The following is a 12227-nucleotide window of genomic DNA, read 5'->3' as shown; positions in this document are numbered from 1 at the left end:
GCTCCATTCAAATCTTCTGCTCGAAGGAGGTTCCAATCAATATTAGGAAAGTTAAAGTCACCCATTACAACAACCCTACTGCGTCCACAATTTTCCAAAATCTGCCGACCTATGCTTTCTTCAATCTCCCTGCCGCTATTGGGGGGCCTGTAGTAAACCCCTAACGAGGTTTAATGATAAGTGATGTCTGTTTGTTCCTGCACAATGTGGCCAGTCTGTTTTGGAGTGTTTCTTAAAGTGAGGTTGCGACCCTCTTGGTTGCATTTGAAGTTTAGATTTTTGCTGGGATTATTTCTGTATTTATGTTTCTGTCATTTGTGATTGTCTTTGCACTTTGCTGGTTAAACATCGCTGCATTACAGTCTTTAGTTCTAAGGCTGGAATCTGTGAATTCTTGTGAGTTTCTAGGTCTGCATGGACCTGGCCAACAAACATTCGGTCTGGATAGGCCAACTTCTGTAGATCGAAAGAGGGCCCAGACTGTGTATTCAATCCCCAATGCATATACATTTCTGCTTAGAGATCACAGCAGGAGTGTCAGTGAAGACCTGACTTCACTGTAGAGACACTGATTGAGTCATGGCATCATTTTAGCAGTACAGACTCAACGGGCTGAAGGGCCTATTGTATGATCCTGTGATTCACTTTGCCCTCACTTGGGGTCAAATAATATGTTTTCTCACCAGGACCCATTTCAAAGTGTTTTCTTCATTTTGAGGGCCTCTGTTTTAATTTGCACTCCCTCCCTCATGAGGTGATGCAGTCACACAGCACCACCCTCTGCACAAAAAAGTTGCCCTAAGGTCCCTTTTACATCTTACCCCTTTCACCTTAAACCTATGCCGTCTAGATTTGGACTCCCCTACCCTGGGTAAAAGACCTTATCTATTCACCCTGTTCGTGCTCCTCACGATTTTATAAACCTCTATAGGGTCACACCTCAGCCTCCGACGCTCTGGGGAAAATAGCCCCAGCCTATTCATCTCTCCCCATGGATCAAACCCTCCAACCCTGACAACCTCCTTATAAACCTTTCCTGAACCCTTTCAAGTTTCACAACATCCTTCCTGTAGCAGGGAGACCAGAACAGCATGCAGTATTCCAATAGTGGCCTAACCAATGTCCTGTACAGCCGCAACAGTACATCCCAACTCCTATACTCAGTGCACTATCTACCTGTGACTCCACTTCCAAGGATGGACCTGCATTCCAAGGTCTCTTTGTTCAGCAACACTCCCCAGGACCTTACCATTAAGTGTATAAGTCCTGCTCTGATTTGCCTTTCCAAAACGCTACACCTCACATTTATCTAAATTAAACTCCAGCTGCCACTCCTCAGCCCATTGGCCCATTTGATCAAGATCCCTTTGTACTGTGAGGTAACCTTCGCTGTCCACTACACCTCCAATTTTGGTGTCATCTGCAGACTTAATAACCATACCTCCTGTGTTCACATCCAAATCATGTATATAAATAATGAAAAGCAGTGGATCCAGCACCGATCCTTGTGGCACATAGCTAGTCACAGGTCTCTAGTCTGAAAAGCAACCCTCCACCATCACCCTCGGCATCCTACCTTCGAGCCAGCTCTGTTTCCAAATAGCCAGTCCCACCCCCCCCCCCCCCCACCCCCCCCCCCACCGTATTCTGTGCGATCTAACCTTGCTAACCAGTCTGCCATGAGGAACCTTATCAAATGCCTTATCGAAGTCCATATAGATCACATCCATCACTCTGCCCTCATCAATCCTTTTCATTGCAGTTCTGGTCGCCCCATTACAGGAAGGATGTGGAAGCATTGGAAAAGGTGCAGTGGAGATTTACCAGGATGTTGCCTGGTCTGGAGCGCAGGCCCTATGAAGAAAGGCTGAGGGGCTTGGGTCTGTTCTCATTGGAGAGAAGGAGGCTAAGAGGGGATTTAATAGAGACATACAAGATGATCAGAGGATTAGATAGGGTGGACATTGAGAGTCTTTTTCTGAGGATGATGACTTCAACTTGTACAAGGGGGCACAGCTACAAATTGAGGGGTGATAGATTTAAGACAGATGTCAGAGGCAGGTTCTTTACTCAGAGAGTGGTAAGGGCGTGAAACACCCTGCCTGCCAATGTAGTTAACTCAGCCACATTAGGGGCATTTAAACAGTTGTTGGATAAGCATATGGATGATGATGGGATAGTGTGGGGGGAGGGGCTTAGATTAGTTCACAGGTCGGCGCAACATCGAGGGCCGAAGGGCCTGTTCTGTGCTGTATTGTTCTATGTTCTATGTTCTATTACTTCTTCAAAAGACTCAATCAAGTTTGTGAAACAGGATTTTCCATGCACAAAGTCTTGTTGACTATGCCTTCCCAGTCCTTGCTTTTCCAAATACATGTAAATCCTGCCCTTCAGGTTTCCCTCCAACTTGCCCACCATCGATATCAGCTCACTGGTCTGTAGTTCCCTGCTTTTCCTTATCACACTTCTTAAATAGTGGTGCCACGTTAGCCAACCTCCCGTCTTCCAGCACCTCACCTGTGGCTATCCAAGATACAAAGATCTCACCAAGGGGCCCAGCAATCACTTCCCAAGCTTCCCATGGAGTTCTAGGGTATATCTGATCAGGTTCTGGGGATTCATGCAGCTTCGTATGTTTTAAGACATCCAGCACCTGTTGCTCTGTAATACCGACACTTTCAAGGTGTCATCATTGATTGATCGGTTTGATTTATTATCACGTGTACCTGAGTACAGTGAAAAAGTTTGTTTGCGAGCAGTACAGGCAGATCATAGTAAGCAAGGAATAGTCAACAAAAACCAAAAGAACTGTGAATGCTCTATATCAGGAACAAAAACAAAGTTGCTGGAAAAGCTCAACAGGTCTGATAGCATCTGTGAGGAGAAAACAGAGTTAATGTTTCAGGCCTGATGACCCTTCCTCAGAACTGATGGTGGCAGGGAAAATGCCACTTTATAAACAAAAGATAGGGACGGGGCTGGGGTAGGGAGTAAACAACAAGATAGAGCCCAAAGAGAGAGCAGAACAGTTGGATTAACAAAGGAGTTGCTAACGATCAGGCTGGGAGGGTGAATAGTTGTTAATGGGGACTGTTAGTGACTAACAACAGGAGGTGTGTAATGGCAGGCTGTATGGTAACAAGGTCTGATGTGTGGGATAGGTGCCTGGGACATAGGACATCGTCAAGTAAGTGTTGAATGTTTTTTAGGGGTGTTCACCTCTATACAGTGCATGTAACGATAATGGTTTAGAGACATGAAACCTTTTAACTTGGGATCGATAAAGGAGATGGTTTTGTTAGTCTGTGAGAACAAAATCTCCCACAGTCTGACTGCGAACAGGTATTATAGAGGAAAGATTCAGATGATGCTGGATGATTCAAATTTAACTAATGAATCAGGTATGAGATTCGATTTTAAAAATGGACAAGCCCACATCTGACCTGAGGGTTCCTGCTCCCCTGTCCCTTCCTCTTATAATAGTTATTGCTCTAATTTCCGGAGTCTCTGCCGTGTGTTGGTTGTGGGAGGGCCAGGGAGCAGCCAGAATAAGCCCACCCACCCCTCCAGCTGCACCAATCACAGGGCTCTTCTTGCTCACCCTCATGAATCCTCCAATCAGAGGGCTCCACTTGTTCACCCTCATGAATTTTCCCACCAGTAGTTCTGCCTCTTAAGGAGCAGCAAGATTAAAGAGGAGTGTGCCAGCTGTCATTTGAAGAGTAGGTCCTCACAGGCTCTGTCTCTACCATGGACCCTAACTGTGAACAAACTAAAGGAATTACTAACAAACCAAACAATTTGTAACCATTCCCTAACTGAACAAAATTCTACTGGTACACTATTCCAATAAACACAAGTCCCACTGATGTAACCCAAGTAGTCAGAAAAATATTAAAACTTAGTCTCTTAAAGTCCACAGAATGTATCTTCTAGAATGTTCTGCCTTCTCCACTATCTCTCAAGTCATAAACACTTTTCTTCTGCTGGTCCTGCTGTCAGAGATGTTTTCTCGATGAAAACTCTTAGCTAGAAGTGCTGTGGTACCTGTTTCAGACAAGATGGTGCTTTTTTAGAGAGCTGAGAAGTTTCTTGTGAGAGTTAGACACTATTTCTATGGTGGCAGCTCACTTTCACACTGATTTTTTTCAAAAACCCTCTCTTTATATACCTTGGATGACATATCAATTTTCTTACAGTAGCATTGATCTGATATTATCAAAACCATCAGTTTTCAATTCGATTGGTGTTCAGTCACTAAGTGCATGGTTTAAATTTACTGACTGATTCTAACTCATTGCCAAAACATCAAAACAGACCTTCCAATCACACAGCCAATTGATTCATGTTTCCATTTTCGAACTGGTTGAATATCTTCAGCTATGTACAGACACTTCCTTTTCTGTATAGATCCTATTCGCTGTTCTCCCTTTTTAACAAATTCTAGCTTCCTGCCTTCTAATTCACCATTACTATACACAACTTTGTCACACTTTCTCGAATATACTCAGAGGCCCATGCTCCAGCACCTTCTGTGGTAATGAGTTTCACAGCCTGACCACCCTCTGAGTGAAGAAATGGTTCCTCATCTCGGTCTGAAATGGTCTACCCTGAATCCTGACACTGTGTCCCCTGATTCTAGACTCCCCAACCAGGGGACAGCATTCTCCCTGTATCTAGTCTGTCCAGCCCTGTTAGAATTTTACATTTTGATCAGATCCCCTCTCATCCTTCTGAACTCTAGTGAATGCTGACCCTGTCGAAACCGATCTCTGCTCACTTGTCATCCTCGGTATCAGCTGAGTGAACCTCCACCGCACTCTCTGTACGGCAAGTATATCCTGTCTTAAGGAAGGAAACCAAAACTGCACGTGATGCTCCAGGTGCGGTCTCACCAAGGCCCTGTATAACCGCAGTAAGACATCTCTTTCCCTGAACTCAAATCCTCCTGCAATGACAGCCAATACACTGTTTACCTTCCCAATTGCTTGCTTCAGCTGCCTAACCACTTTCATTGACTGGTGTGCACAGGCACCCAGATCCCGTTGTACATCTGTACTTCCCAACATATCGCCACTTCGATCGTACTTTGCACTTTTATTTTTCACAGGAATGTGTAAAACCTCATGTTTATCCACATTGTACTGCAGCTGCCACGGTTGCTCACTCACTCAACTTGTCACAAACACCCTGACTGTGCTCTTCACAAACCTACCTCATTTCTTGTTGTCCAGAAACTTGGAAAAGTTGCAGTTGGTGCCCTCATTCAAACCAAGACATTTATTGTGATTATCCAGGGCACGCACACTGATCCCTGTAGTACCCAACTACTCACTGCCTGCCATTCCAAAAAAGGCCCATTTATTCCCACTCTCTATTTCCGGCCTGTCAACTAATTCTCAATCCATGTAAAAAGCCCAGTCCCGTGTGTTGTCATTTTGCGCACTAGCTCTTTACACGGGACCTTATCAAAAGCCTTGTTGAAATCCAAAAGCAGCATATCCATGGGCTGTTCCCTACCCCTACAATTAATATCCTCAAAAACTCAATATCCAGTTAAATATGGTTTCCCATTGACAAACCCACACTGATTTTGTTGAATCTCTTTAAAGTTTTCAAAATATTCTGTTAATGTGTAAGGAGAATCCCTTTGTAGAGTTTTATAGTATATTCTAGCATTTTCGTCACTATTGACATTAGACTAACTCGGCTGTAATTCCCTGCTTTTTCTTTCCTTTTTGAAATAGTGGGGGGACTTTTGTCACCCACCAGTCTGTAGGAATTGCTCCAGAATCTATGGATTTATGTAAGACGGCCGTCAATGCATCCAATATTCCCAGGGCCACTTCCTTTGGTAAAAACTGAAAGAACTTTGGATACTGTAAATCAGGAACAAAAACAAAGTTGTTGGAAAAGCTCAGCAGGCCTGGCAGTGCCTGTGAAAGAAAAAGCCAGGGTTAATGTTTCGGGTCCAGTGACTGACCCTTTCTCACAGGAGGGGTTGTCTGAGGAGGATTTGAGGAACTGAAACATTAACTGTTTCTTTCTTTCACAGATGCTGCCAGGCCTGCTGAGCTTTTCCAGCAATTTTGTTTTTGTTACTTTCTTTAGTATTCTGAGATGCAGACTATCAAGCCTTGGGAATTTGTAAACAGTTAGCCCGATTAATTTCTCTAGCACCATATTTTCCCGAATACAGATTTTCATCAGTTTTTCCTTCTTGCTATCCAGACCCTTGGTTTAGAGAATAGACAATAGGTACAGGAATAGGCCATTCGGCCCTTCGAGCCAGCACCATCATTCATTATGATCATGGCTGATCATCCCCAATCAGTATCCTGTTCCTGCCTTATCCCCATAACCCTTGATTCCACTATCTTTAAGAGCTGTATCAATCTCTTTCTTGAAAGTATCCAGAGAGTTGGCCTCCACTGCTACTAACATTTTGGGACATTACTAATGTTCTCTTTTGTAAAGACCAGGATATGTGCTGAATTCCTATGCCATTTCTTTGTTTCCCCTTGTATAATTTCCCCATTTCTGATTGTGATGGACCTGTCTTTGTCTTCACAAATTATTACACATTATTAGAAGCTTTTACCATCAGTTTTTATGTTCCTTGCAAGTGTACTGTCATACTCTATTTCCCCTCCTTATCAACCTTTTTGTATGTTTCAGCTGTATTCTAAAATGCCACTACACCTCAAGCTTGATGCTCCTTCTGACAATTTCATTTGTCGCCCCTCTGAATCTAATTTTGTCCCTAATTTCTTTCCTAAGCCATGGTTGAGCTGACGGCCAATTTTAGTTTTTGGTTGGATAAGAATGAATAATTGTTATAATACATGCGCAGTTTTCTTAAATATCAGGTACTCCCTGTCAATGCCAGCCCTTTAGTAAGATTCCCTATCCGTTCTGGCCAACTCACTTCCCATATCCTGGTAGTTCCATTTATTTAGATTTAGCATCCCCAGTTTTGGATTCTTCAATCTTCACCCGAATGAAAATTCTATCATTTTATGATTGCTTTTCCCCAACAGACTCCATGCAACATGTTTGTAAATTAATCATTTCTCATCACATACACATGCCAGGGAATCTTCCTGTATAATATTATTGCTAGTTAGACCATAAGACCATAAGACATAGGAGTGGAAGTAAGGCCATTCGGCCCATCAAGTCCACTCCGCCATTTAAATCATGGCTGATGGGCATTTCAACTCCACTTCCCTGCACTCTCTCTGTAGCCCTTGATTCCTTCTGAGATCAAGAATTTGTCGATCTCCGCCTTGAAGGCATCCAACGTCCCGGCCTCCACTGCACTCTGCGGCAATGAATTCTACAAGTCCACCCCTTCTAAACCACACGCAGAGACACGCACAATCCGTCCCCACACACACACGTTCAGTTTGTCTAATCTATCTGTAAATTAAAGTCGTACATGGTTTCACTTGAACCCTTCTGTCAACTGCCAGTGCCTGCTGCTGGTTACCACCCTGTAAACAACACTGCCAGTGCCTGCTGCTGGTTACCACCCTGTAAACAACACTGCCAGTGTCTGCTGCTGGATGCCACTCTGTAAACAACACTGCCAGTGCCTGCTGCTGGTTACCACCCTGTAAACAACACTGCCAGTGCCTGCTGCTGGTTACCACCCTGTAAACAACACTGCCAGTGCCTGCTGCTGGTTACCACCCTGTAAACAACACTGCCAGTGCCTGCTGCTGGTTACCACCCTGTAAACAACACTGCCAGTGTCTGCTGCTGGTTACCACCCTGTAAACAACACTGCCAGTGCCTGCTGCTGGTTACCACCCTGTAATCAACACTGCCAGTGCCTGCTGCTGGTTACCACTCTGTAAACAACACTGCCAGTGTCTGCTGCTGGTTACCACCCTGTAAACAACACTGCCAGTGCCTGCTGCTGGTTACCACTCTGTAAACAACACTGCCAGTGTCTGCTGCTGGATGCCACTCTGTAATCAACACTGCCAGTGCCTGCTGCTGGTTACCACTCTGTAAACAACACTGCCAGTGTCTGCTGCTGGATGCCACTCTGTAAACAACACTGCCAGTGTCTGCTGCTGGTTACCACTCTGTAATCAACACTGCCAGTGTCTGCTGCTGGTTACCACCCTGTAAACAACACTGCCAGTGTCTGCTGCTGGTTACCACCCTGTAAACAACACTGCCAGTGCCTGCTGCTGGATGCCACCCTGTAAACAACACTGCCAGTGCCTGCTGCGGAATGCCACCCTGTAAACAACACTGCCAGTGTCTGCTATTGGTTACCACCCTGTAAACAACACTGCCAGTGTCTGCTGCTGGTTACCACTGTGTAAACAACACTGCCAGTGTCTGCTGCTGGTTACCACCCTGTAATCAACACTTCCAGTGTCTGCTGCTGGTTATCACCCTGTAAACAACACTGCCAGTGCCTGCTGCGGAATGCCACTCTGTAAACAACACTGCCAGTGCCTGCTGCTGGTTACCACCCTGTAGACAACACTGCCAGTGTCTGCTGCAGAATGCCACTCTGTAAACAACACTGCCAGTGCCTGCTGCTGGTTACCACCCTGTAAACAACACTGCCAGTGTCTGTTGCTGGTTATCACCCTGTAAACAACACTGCCAGTGCCTGCTGCTGGATGCCACCCTGTAAACAACACTGCCAGTGTCTGCTGCACCTTCGTGTTTCTTATTGCCACCCCAACAGATTTCTGAGCCAACGCCATTTCTCCCTGTTCTGTTGATTTAATTGCTCATAATGCGATGCCACCTCCTTTCCTTATTTATCCTTCCTTAACAATGAAAGCTCAAGTCCCTGCTTTGGTCACCCTGCAGCCATGTCTCTGTGATTACAACTGTAGCATAACCAGTTATAGCTACTTGCAATACACATGCATCTACCTTGTAGTTTATGCCCTAACTTGCTATATTCTACTTGTGTGGATGCATTCCATTTTGCACCTGTGTCATTGGTACTGATTGGTACTAGGATCTCGGTCTGTTTGACCTCTCCCTTCTGAATGCCCTGCAGCTGATCAGTGACCTGTCTGACCCGGGGAGGCAATATACTATCCTGGAGTCTCCTTTGTGGCTGCAGAACCACCTGCCTGCTGCTGTCACAGCTGAACCCACTATCGCTACAGACTCACCATTCTCGTTCCTCCCCTCTTCAGCAGCAGACCCACCCATGATGCTATTAAGTTGGTTCCCAGTATGTTCCCCTGCATAGCCCTCTCCCCAAACAATGTCCAAAACAATTACAGAGAGGGGACTCCTACACTACAGTGCTTTGCGCCAGTCTCTCTAGTGGTCATTTATCCTCTTCCTGCCTGTTCATTCTTTAATAGCATAGCAGGGTGACCAGAACTGTACACAGTACTCCAAATGTTACCTTACAAATGACTTGTGCAGCTGTAACATGATGTCCCAACTCATATACTCACAGCTCTGACCCAAACACCTTCTCCACTGCCCGGTCTACCTGTGACACCACTTTCAAGGTGTTATGTACCTCCGCCCTCAGCCTCTCTGTTTGACTCCCGAAGGCCTTACCATTAACTGTATAAGCCTGGCCATGGATTGCCTAACCAAAATGCAACACCTTGCATTTATCAAAATGGGTGGCACAGTGGCTCAGTGGTTAACACTGCTGCCTCACAGCGCCAGGGACCCAGGTTTGACCTGGGTTTGGTTTCAGCCTTGGACAACTACCTGTAGAGTTTGCACGCTCTCCCTTTGCCTGTGTGGGTTTCATCCCACGTTCTAAAGATGTGCAGGTTAGGTAGCTTGGCCGTGCTAAGTTGCCCATAGTGCCCAGGGATGTGTGGGTTAGGTGCATTAACCATGGGAAATTCAGGGTTATGGGAGGGAGTTCCATCTGCTGGGTTGCTGTTCAGTGCCTTGATGTGGACTCGATGGGCTGAACTGCCTGTTTCCATATTATGGGGATTCTAATTAAACTGTCATTAATCTGCCGTTCTTCGGCCCATTGGTTCGGTTGATCAAGATCCTTTTGCACCGTTAGATAACCTTTTTCACTGCCCACTATACCTCCCATTTTGGTGTCATCTGCAAATTTGCAAACCAGCTGAGTGTACTATAATTTCATCCAGATCATTTATTTGAATGTGTGGACTTAGCACTGATCCTTGTGGTGCACTGCTGGTCACAGTCTCCAGTTTGAACAATGACCCTGTACCTCACCCTGCCATGCACTGATGTCCTGGAGCTGAACTGATTGACTTCCAAACACCACAACCATCTTCCTATGTATCAGAGATGGCCCAACCATTGGAGTGATTTCCCCCTGTTTTGCATTGATTCCAGTTTCGCTCAGGTTCTTTGATGCCATGTTCGATCGAATGCAGCCTTCATATCAAGGCAGAGACCCTGAATTCCCCTCTACAATCCAGCTCACTTGCCCATAGAACATAGAACATAGAACATTACAGCACAGTACAGGCCCTTCGGCCCTCGATGTTGTGCCGACCTGTCATACCCATCTCAAGCCCAGCTAACCTACACTATTCCACGTACGTCCACATGCTTATCCAATGACGACTTAGATGTACCTAAAGTTGGCGAATCTACTGCCGTTGCAGGCAAAGTGTTCCATTCCCTTACTACTCTCTGAGTAAAGAAACTACCTCTGACATCTGTCCTATATCTTTCACCCCTCAATTTAAAGCTATGCCCCCTCGTGCTCGCCGTCACCATCCTAGGAAAAAGGCTCTCCCTATCCACCCTATCTAACCCTCTGATTATTTTATATGTTTCAATTAAGTCACTTCTCAACCTTCTTCTCTCTAATGAAAACAGCCTCAAGTCCCTCAGCCTTTCCTCATAAGACCTTCCCTCCACACCAGGCAACATCCTAGTAAATCTCCTCTGCACCCTTTCCAAAGCTTCCACATCCTTCTTATAATGCGGTGACCAGAACTGTACACAATACTCCGAGTGCAGCCGCACCAGAGTTTTGTACAGCTGCAGCATAACCTCTTGGTTCCGGAACTCGATCCCTCTCTTAATAAAAGCTAAAACACTGTATGCCTTCTTAACAGCCCTGTCAACCTGGGTGGCAACTTTCGAGGATCTGTGTACATGGACACCGAGATCTCTCTGCTCATCTACACTACCAAGAATGTTACTATTAGCCCAGTACTTTGCCTTCCGGTTACTCCTACCAAAGTGCATCACCTCACACTTGTCTGCATTAAACTCCATTTGCTACCTCTCAGCCCAGCTCTGCAGCTTATCTATGTCTCTCTGCAACCTACAGCATGTTTGAGCCAAGGCTGTAATGAGGTCAGGAGCTGAGTGTCCCTGGTGGAACCCAAACTGGGCGTCACTGAGCAGGTAATTGCTGAGCTGGTGCTGCTCGATAGCGCTGTTACTGACACCTTCCATCACTTTACTGATGATTTAGAGGAGACTGGTGGGCGGTAATTGGCCGGGTTGGATTTGTCCTGCTTTTTACGTACAGGACACACATGGGCAATTTTCCACATTGTTGGGTAGGTGTGACAACTGTACTGGAACAGCTTGGCTATGTGCGCAGCTAGGTGTAGAGCATAAGTCTGCAGTACAATTAACAAACTATTGTCAGGACCTATAGCCATTTCAATGTCTAGTGCTTTAGACTACTTCGTGATATCACATGGAGTAAATCAGCCATTCAGCCCATCAAATCTGCTCTGCCATACATTGAGATCATGGCTGATCCTCAACTCTACTTTTCTGGTTTTTTTTCACAATCCTTGATTCCATTATTGATTGAAAATTGATCTCAGCCTCATATTTACTTATTGATCCAGCTTCGACAGCCCGCTGTGCTAAAGAATTCCACAGATTCACTCCCCACTGAGAGAAAAACATTCCCCCTCCTCTCTCTCCTGAATGTGTGACCCCTTTATTCTGAGATGATGCTGTCTGGTTTTCGACTCTCCCACAGAGGGGTAACTACCGGTCTGCATCAGTAGGGTCACCTCTCATTCTTCTAAACTCCAATGAGTACAGGTCCAACCTACTGAACATCTCCTCACAAAACTGCCTGTATACTCGGTATCAACCAAGTGACCTTTGGACTGCCCCGATACCACTGTATCTTTCCTTAGGTAAGGAGCCTGAAACTGTTTATTCCACACAGTTGAAATGGCTGAAACTGGGACCTCTGGAGGAAGCTGAGTTGGATCATCCATTCAGCACTTTTGACTGCAGAT

The 12227-nt window shown here is 45.5% G+C and overlaps 1 protein-coding gene across 2 annotated transcripts in view; it reads left to right on the top strand.

Annotated features, from left to right (window-relative positions):
- Positions 1–12227, top strand: part of syt17 (synaptotagmin XVII) — an 81136-nt gene that overhangs the window by 18042 nt on the left and 50867 nt on the right. The window lies entirely within an intron of this gene.

This window comes from Stegostoma tigrinum, chromosome 23 (genome assembly GCF_030684315.1).
Source record: "Stegostoma tigrinum isolate sSteTig4 chromosome 23, sSteTig4.hap1, whole genome shotgun sequence".
Lineage (NCBI taxonomy): Eukaryota > Metazoa > Chordata > Chondrichthyes > Orectolobiformes > Stegostomatidae > Stegostoma > Stegostoma tigrinum.
The sequence above is the reverse complement of the archived record's forward strand: the minus strand, read 5'-3'. Positions and strand labels throughout refer to the sequence as shown.